The following is a 9221-nucleotide window of genomic DNA, read 5'->3' on the forward strand; positions in this document are numbered from 1 at the left end:
TGGTTGTTGCCTGGTTAGGGGTTGTTGTTGTTGGTTGTTGCCTGGTTAGGGGTTGTTGTTGGTTGTTGCCTGGTTAGGGGTTGGTGGTGGTTGTTGCCTGGTTAGGGGTTGGTGGTGGTGGTTGTTGCCTGGTTAGGGGTTGTTGTTGGTTGTTGCCTGGTTAGGGGTTGTTGTTGGTTGTTGGTTTGCTTGAGGAGATCAAAGATGTTTTGTTTGTTATAAAACAATGAGTTCATGCACTTGGCAGTCAGCAAAGTGTCCGGCCAGCCTGCTGTCACAGCCCCTAAAGGGAGAAAGTGGCAACCTCCTTCAGTCTCACCAGTGAAGTAGAGGTACCAGGCTGTCACCCAGGCTGTAAGGATGCTCGTGGTCTCCAAGCTTCTGGACCTTGCTCCTATTCAGGTGTGACATGCTAACCTAGCTCAGCCTTCTGGCCTTGGGTCATGCATCCTCCACACACATAGCCGAGGATTCTGTCAGAGTGGGCTTAGAAAAGACGCTGGAAACACAGCAATTCTCAGAACATGTGAGACATCTCTGTTCCTGGTCCCCTCCTGGGCACAGAAGAGAGGATATACTTGGGCTCCTCCACTTGGGGGGGTGACTTCTATCTGTACCCCATAGATGGAGGTGAGTGATCACCCTGGTCCAGGTGGGGAGCAGCTGGGACGCATTAGCAGGGTCTCTGCCATCTCCAAGTGACAGCATGGCAGCGTGAGGCACCTTGGCCATAGAGGACACGGTGTTGCTATAGCTCTGTGAATCGAGGCTTCCTGGGGGAGAAGGGGAAGGCCATTACTCATAAAGAGCAGGCGGGACTTGGGTCAGTTTGGCATAAAGAGATCAAGTTCAGGTAAGTTATCCCCTGTGCTGTCTCACACAAACTTCCCACGCCTCGGAGGCTCTGATTTGCCCAGTGTTCAAATAACCTGTGACAAAGTGCCCTGTGTCACTCTCATAGCTGGAAAGATGGCTCAGTGTTTAAGCACTCTCTTGCAGGGGACCTGAGTTCGGTTCCCAGCACTCTGGTGGAGCTGCTCACAATGATCTACAGCTTCAGCTGCAGGGAGACCTTATACCTCTGGTCTATGAGAAGCTGCAGTCACGTGCACGTCCACACACATACACAGAATTAAAATAAACCTTTAAAAAATTAGTTTATAGCTAGCAGGTGACTGACTGCAGCGAGATCCTAGTTTAGGGCAGGGCTCTAAAGACATGGCTTTGTCCCCTTTCTACTACACCGTGCTGCCTCCTGGAGGCCACAGTGGGCAGGCTTGCAAGAGCAGAAGGACTGGAAAGGGAGTCACATAAAGGGCAAGCGAGCCCCTCCCCCTCCCCTCCCCTAGGCAGAAGTGAAAGGAGGTGGTAGGTGAGGCTTGTAAAAGACTGAAAGCTGTAACACTCCAAACAGGCAAGAGCTCCATCAGGCAATATTTGGGGAGGCGAAACCCCCACATAATGGTGTCTATCAAACATACACTCTGCCACGCCTTCTAGACACCTGGTTCTCTGGGCCTAACACAGAAACTCTTGTTCAGGAATGCTTGCTCTTAAGCCCTGAGAATCCCTGCTTCAAGCCTCAATCACGCCCATCCTGAGACGTGGCCCCAAAACACTAACTGCTTCTTCCTCCTGAGCGTTCATTAACTCCCCCTTGCCAATCCGTCCAGGAGGACTTGTCATGACTCTTGGATCTCTTAGCATCACGACTGCAGGAGCAGGAGCCTGCTTCTCCTGGCCCCTACTCTCATCCCTCCTCCTTGTTCTTCAAATGAGAGTTGTAGAAGGTAGACTGGAGTTGCAGTCATCACTTACCAGAGAATAGGGCCTGCCACTGAAATTCAGTATAAATTTGGTTATCTAAAGTTAGTGAAAATCTTTTCGATACCTAGCAAGAAAGCTCTCACAGGATACAGGTTCTCAGCTGGACAGACTGTCAGGAAGTCACATTTGAGGAGGTCTGCATCCTCAAACTAGGGATGTCGACAGAGCCATGTGTGCACTTCCAGAGCAGAGTCGATGCAAAGACAACCTTTCACTTCTGGGTGCGAACTGCAAAACGAGGCTACTAACCTTTGTGGCCCATCTCATCTGATATGACTACCATGGTTGTTTCTCTTCTATAATTAGAAAACCTTTGCGGCTTAGGCATTGGCAGCTACCAAATGTGTGGCTTATTAGTTACCGAGCATGAACCCTGCAGAGTGCCCCAAATGGGAATTACAGCAACAATACCCAGGACAATGGCCGAGCCAAGTCGAACGCTCTCATTTTGTATTGCATTCCTCAAACATTCTGGTGAAGGGTTTGTTCTGACCTCCCCACAGCGGGCTGGATTTCTTTTCCTGGGTATGTCTATGGGAAAATCCCTCTTCTCTGGGATGGGAATGTGACCCCTGACTGGGCGTCCAGGGTGTGGGTGCACCTGCAAGGTCTCCCTCCCTCCCTCACAGAGGGACTAGATTCCCACCTCTGCAAATCCACCCAGCTCAAGCTCCGCAGAACATCTGGGCTTCCTCCTACCAGCCATCACAGTACACCTGCATGTGATTAGGACTCGGCAGACACCCACAGCCCCACCGAAGTCAGCGCTGGTGACATATCCCAGCGGACAAGCCTCTCCCCAGGTCGCTGATCCTTCTGACCAGATGAGGACAGGTTCCAGGGATACATGAGCCCTGTGCATCTGTGACCACAGAGTCCCCGTTCCCAGTGGGACACCTTCACCCCTGCTCGGAAATGAATGCCACCGGGGGCAGACTGTGCACAGCAGAGCCAGGGAGGGGGCAGAAGTCGAACTTGGCTTTCTCAGTGTCGGCCACTGGAGAGGCTTTTAGGCCTGTTCACAACAGTGTTTGGGAAGTTGGATACAATTTCAAATCCCCTGACTTTCTCCCCACAAGTGCCCCTTCTCTTGTGAATGTGTGAGTCCCTGCACAGCAAGCTGGGGTAGGTCGTGTAGACAATGAAAACTGAAATTTTAGCCTAGGAGTGTGATGAACAAGACTTTACACCTTTCCATTGGAGGGTCTTAGGGCACATTTATTATACCTGCCCCAGTATTTAGTTGAGAAGATAGATATTCTCTCAATAAGAGAAAAATGTGTTTGATAATGAAATTAAGAGCACAGAGAGAATCTATCTTTGACAGGAAGGAAACATGACCACAGAGACCATCAACATACTCCAGGAACATTGGGTCCAAAGTGGGTAGGTGTTGCTGTTGCTAACAAAAGGTGGGTCACTATATCCGGGACCCCATATCCTCAAAGGTCATATTGGTCACCAGTCCTTCATGAGGGCCAGGTCTGTCAGCTGTCACCCATGCTCCTCTCCGTGATCAAAACCAGAGGGCAAATGAAATAGCCTGCTTCAGATGTAGGAAGAAGTCAGGCAGAAGCGCCAAGAGAGCACACTACACACTACAGGCTGTGGGGAAGAGGAGCTGAAGCAGCTGAGGAGGCGTGTGGAGGACAAAGCCAGGCTGGCTCGTCAGCTTTTCTCTCAGACTTGATCCTCTGAAATATGTCCTCGGTCTCAAAGAGGAAGCCACTCAACTGGCCTTTATGCCTTGAGACTTCCTTCAGAGGCTAGGCCATGCAGCCTCCAGAGCAAGAGGGCCCATGCTTTCTGCAGTGAGATAGATCCTCAGCAGCCTGGAGTATCCAGGAGCCAAAGGTTTATCCCTTGCAACTGTTTCTGAATCACTCCTTATAAGCTGCTGCGCTCGTCATTTCCTGGAAAGAAAAGCCTTTTCTATAACATTTTGCCCTCTTCTCCCTTGAACCCAGGACTACTTAGTGAACCTCATGGAGTTCGGGGCTATGCATAGGGACCTCAGCAGTTTCACAGTGACAGTCCTGTGCTTAGGGCTCCCGACCATCGATAGATACCACATTGAGACCCTCCTGCTTGGGAGCACTATGGTCAACACAGACTAGCAGGGCCAGGCCTACCATGTATCTACCCATTTTGACCCAGTCATTTTGATGCACAAGTCCCTGGCTGCTGCTCTCCAAAGACTAAGTAGGCCAAACAGCATTGGTCCAGACCTCCATCTCCAAACACCAGTCAGAAGCAGCTTTATGAATAAAATATTTAATCGACTTATCTGTACAAAATATTAACGTGGCGAATGATGAGCGTACAAGCTGTTTAACAAATATATACTGCTATGTAATGGTTAAGAAAAAAATAGTTTGCTGTTTTACAGGTCATTTACATTTCAATATGTACAGCCTACTTAAATTTTGAGAATACATATACACATGGGTTCGTGCCTGCCCTCCAAGGGTTGGTTCTCTGCTAGCTAGTCTGGTCACAACAGCATTGCACAGTGTCATCGGGGACTGCCCAAGCGGCCAGGCTGGGCAGCAGGCAGATAGATGCTCGACTGTAGCCTGCAAGCTCCCAAGGTCTGCTCTGGCCAAATCCGAGCTGGCAGATTGCCAACCAGGAGATTTCGGTTTTAAAAACCTCTCCCTCCCATTGCCTGTTCCACTGTCTGAGGAACAGTAGGTGTCATTGCAAAATGAAAGCTACTTCCCCTGAAACTAATTAATTCTGTCTTTAGCCGCTGAGGGAACAGCTGTGGAATTGAGCCTCGGTGGCATTACCATCGCTTGAGTTCTGCCATTTCCTTAAAATAACAGTATCGGAATCAGATTAAATTTACTTTTTAAGCTGCGGGGCCACTCACCGTGTGCCGCATTCCACTGCCCACCCAGGACCTACTTACACAGCATCATGCCCTGCGCAGGCTCAGCAACAACCTTCTCAGTGGAAGGACTGGAAGGATCTGCTCCTTTGTACAGAAGGCAAGATGAGTTTTCAGAAGAGCTTACCTCATTTGCTGAAAGGGCAAGTCACAGGCAGTGTGTTAAACCCTATTTTTGTTTTTATTGCATCAACTGTCCATTTGGAGAAAAGCAAACACACAAACAAAAGAACTTCCAGCTAAAAGACCTAATTATGACTCTTTATCAAAGAACCCAAAACATAAAAGCTCCTTGTCCTACCATATAATGTGAAATGCAAAAATCAAATTACCCCAAGGGTGCCCAATTTAGCCTGTGATTTATCAGAGGTGGGGCATGCCGGAGAAACTGATCTCAGGAAGTCTCCGTCCCCAGCTTGGAACACTAGCCTGCTATCCAGCCAGGAAGCGCGTTGCATGCTGAACCTTCTCACCAAACTGGATCATTGTTTCTAAACAGAGGTGCAGACTGGTGGACTTTGTATGACTCTTGTCAGGCTGGTTCTAAAAGGGAGGCTCATTCCTCAAGCCATCCCACAATCCTCAAAGCAGATGGCTGCTGCACCACTCCCCGACCCCCCAACCCCCGGGAGGAATCGCGGACCTCACTCTTGTCTCAGGGAAAACCACCTCCCCACCCCCCATCACTGCCTTGCAGACTTGATCCACTGAGGAGCCAGGCAAGGGCTTCCTATCGTCCATGTGTCCACGTGAGTTGTCTGAAAGGGGCTAGGCTGTCGGGAGGGTTCTGGAAGTTCCGACTGTCTAAGTAGGGACAGGTTATACACGATTGCTGAGAACAAGTATTTTGCAGGCATGGGGCCACATGCGCACCCTGCCCCAAAGGGAGTTGAGATTGTGTGCTTTGGAGGAGTCAGGTCACATTCGCTTCTAACTCAGCAGGACCTCTGCAGCACCTTTCCCACAACTCTTGTTTTGGCCCACATGTGCACATGCCACAAGGGCCAGACATAATTCTAGATAGTGACAGCCGAGAGTCCGAGGGCCCTAGATACAGAACATGGCATCTCATCCCATCTCTAGACAGTGGAACTGAGGGTGATGCATTCCAGTGCTGGTCATGTGGAGCAGTACATGGCTACAAGAAGACAACCCCATGCCCACCTCCTGTCTGGCCACATCTCCAGCCACCACCATTCAAATAACAGCAAAACAACTAGCAAACGCAAAATAGCTGGCCGCCTTCTGGAGGTCTGTAGCACCGTACCTACGGGGCCTGGGTTTGGCTTCAGCCTCTTCTGATTTCCTTAGGCAGTTTCTTTTACGTATCCATTCAAAGGGATAAGAAGTTCTGGTCTACAGAGTCTCTCTTGCCACTCCCTCTGAAAGCAGGGTTTCCACTCTGGAAGGGAGTTCACCTGATGAGCAACATGTGCTTCTCACACCTTCACAGCAAACACAGAAACGAGTCTCAGGAAGTGTCTGTGGCTGCCACAGCCCTCTTACCATTGAAAGGGATTCACAGGAAAGAAACCAGTCCTGGGTTTGGCTCATAGGTGCTGAAGGAGACCTGCAGGCTCAACACCAAGCAGTAGAAATGGACCATTGCCCATTGAATGCATTTGCTGCTAAGAGAGTACACTGACCACCAATAGCGAGAGAACCTTGACTTTCAGACTGCTCTGTGGTGACCTTGCACCTCCCACTGGCCACGATGACTTACACTTCTTTGTAATGGCTGCCACTGCTGCCAGGAAGCACCATCCCCAATTCTGCCTGGCTGAAAGTCCAGAGCCAAGTTGTAAGCTGTCTGCAAGCACAGCACAGACTGGGCCCCGTTAAGATGGATGTGTGCACACCAGAAGCAGTGCATCCCCCAGTCCCTGGATGGTTCTCAGAGCTCACAGCCACTGACTCGAGAGGGCAACTGCCAGTCTCACGGCAGCCTGAGATTTGGAACTCTTAAGAACGAACGGGGTTCCCTTACCACTGCCCCACTTGGGGTACCTCAGCTCTGGCACAAAAGGGGGGGACTTAGCTTCAGCCTAAATCTACAAAGGGATTTGCTACAAAAATCAAAGCTGGGGGTGGGGAGATCTTGAACTCTCCCTATTTAGTGCTTCTTAATGCTTCACTCTGCCACCATTTTCCAGGTCATATGAAAGAAGATGAGGTCATCTGTCCCCGATCCCTGCCACCAAATCACTGTGCTGGTACGCTTCATAGAGAGGAGGCCCCGGGAGGGCAGTCTGGCAGTCTGCCTGCACCCTCCGCTCCCTTACTTTACCTCCCACACCTGAGCTGCCAACAGAGCACCACTTTCACTTTCTTCGCTGTCACCAGAGAGGACTCACAGCAGCCCTTCCCCAAAACTCAGTCACCTGGCAGGCTCAGCCTGGGTGTGACCGAATCTGAACACAGGGGCACCGAGCCAGGTAGCCACCCTCTCCTAAAACATGATAGCTCCTGGCTGGTGGGGAGCCAAACCCCAGGCCCCAGCTCCTGGCCTCCCCTGCACCTGCCTCAGCCTGGGGAGAAAACTGAAGCAGCATTTGAGAAGCTCTACCCGTAGGCTGGCATTTAGATAAGACGGTAGGCGCGCACAAGCCCACACTCGCAGAACGCTGGCGCTGTGGCTTGGCTAGGATTATTTGCCTTGCCTTGGAACATCTGAACAGCTTTCTAAGAAAAATCTTGGAATCTTGGGACTGGAGCAGTTGTCACTTAAAGGACAGGTGCTGAAGATCTAGGTAGGGAGATGACTGCCCAGGACTGAGTTTCCTCAGGTGTCTCTCAAGAGATGCACTGTAACCCTGATTGATACCTGCATGGCCTCCTACAAGGTGGGCCAGGCTACGCCATGAAGAGAGCGGAGTCCTTGGTATTCAGAAGTCTTGACTCTAAGACTAACAGAGACATCAGCTGACCACCCTATGGAGAGCTAGTGATGTCTCACCCACTCCTCGAATTTTGTAACTTTGCCATCTCCTCCACATCCTCTCTTCCCGTTTCATGCCTGACACTTTCAAAAGGGAAGTAGAGGCCCACTGCTCCCTGACAAAAAGCTACATTCAGATCTCCATCCTCCTGACTGACCCCCTGTCCTCTCAACCCACCTGCTGAGGCCCGATGCTGAGGCCGTTGGAAAGGGCCCTGCCTCCCTGTACCTGGCCCCCAAGAAGACACTCTCTGGAGAACCATCGAGGCCTATGACAGTGTGTTCTCTACTTTCCACTGCCTTTTCAGGGCAGACTCAAAGGAGGAGCTAGCCTCTCGGGACATCAGATGCTCTTGGAAAGGATGTGCCTGGACATGGAACTTTAAGAAGGAATGCAGTCTATGGCCTCATCTGTGTTGGCCTTGAAAGGGAGGCGCTGGTGAGATGAGAACCTGTAGAGTTAGCATCCCAGGTACACCCAAGCTCTCCTCAGGACTCACATCCAGCCTCTGTCCCTGCTGACACCATGATGGCTGTCAGAAAAGATCAGCATGGGACAGAGAGGTCCACTGGCCTTTGGCAGCACTACCACACAGTGCACAAGGTAATGACCCCATACCATCTGAACATGAAATGCCAGGAAAGTGGGCCAAGGCCAAGCATGAACACTTACAGCCCAGCACAGCTCTGGACATTCACAATAAGATTAAGTAGCCGACCACCCGCTCTGCTTGGCCCAGCCCAAGTGCTTGGTAACCCCAAATCCCACAAGACCAGAGTCTAGGAATCCTGAAAATGCTTCCTGCCAATGGAGGGGGCTAAGAAATCCATAAATGATGGCTTCAAGCAGCAAACCAGACCAGTTTGGTATCTGGCACGACTGAGGGCCCAGCTGGCCTCCCCTGCTTCCTTAGCAGGCCTGACAGCCTTCCCTCACTTGAAGCAGTGGTTCAGGTTCCCAGCAACATAGAGAATTCTGTTTACATCAGAGGGGAGACTTTAGTGATCTCGGCTGGACAGGAGGGGACACCCTAACTGACATGGTCTGACTACAGCATCCAGACGGGGATTCCAGGATGCAGCTGAGTTTGTCCTGGTCACCCGCCCCTCCTAAAGCCTAGATGACAAGGCAGATGTTGAAGACTGTTCCCAACTGTGCAGGCAGCAGCCTTTCTCCGCCTCTTGGCAAGCTAGTTTAACCACATCCCATCTGCCCCACATGCGGTTGGCTCTTTTGTGGTCCTAAAATGCATCCTCTAGAAGATGGTCACAGAACCAGAAGCAGAGCCCTGTTTCTCGGTCCACAAAGGATCCACAAAGGATCAAGGGAAACCTGAGAGAAGTTCCAATCATTCAGCAAACACCTGAGGCCTCAGAGGCACTACATGAACACTACAGTCCAGTGCACAATGTTGACCATTCTAGTGACAATACCCTTCTGTGGGTGCAGCCTCAACACAGGGAAATTCCCACGCTCAAAACATCACATTCTTGTTAGAAAGAGGTCATCAAGTTTTTGGTTTTTTGTTTTTTGTTTTTTGGGGTTTTTTTTTTTTTTTTTTT

This window comes from Mus pahari, chromosome 7 (genome assembly GCF_900095145.1).
Source record: "Mus pahari chromosome 7, PAHARI_EIJ_v1.1, whole genome shotgun sequence".
NCBI lineage: Eukaryota > Metazoa > Chordata > Mammalia > Rodentia > Muridae > Mus > Mus pahari.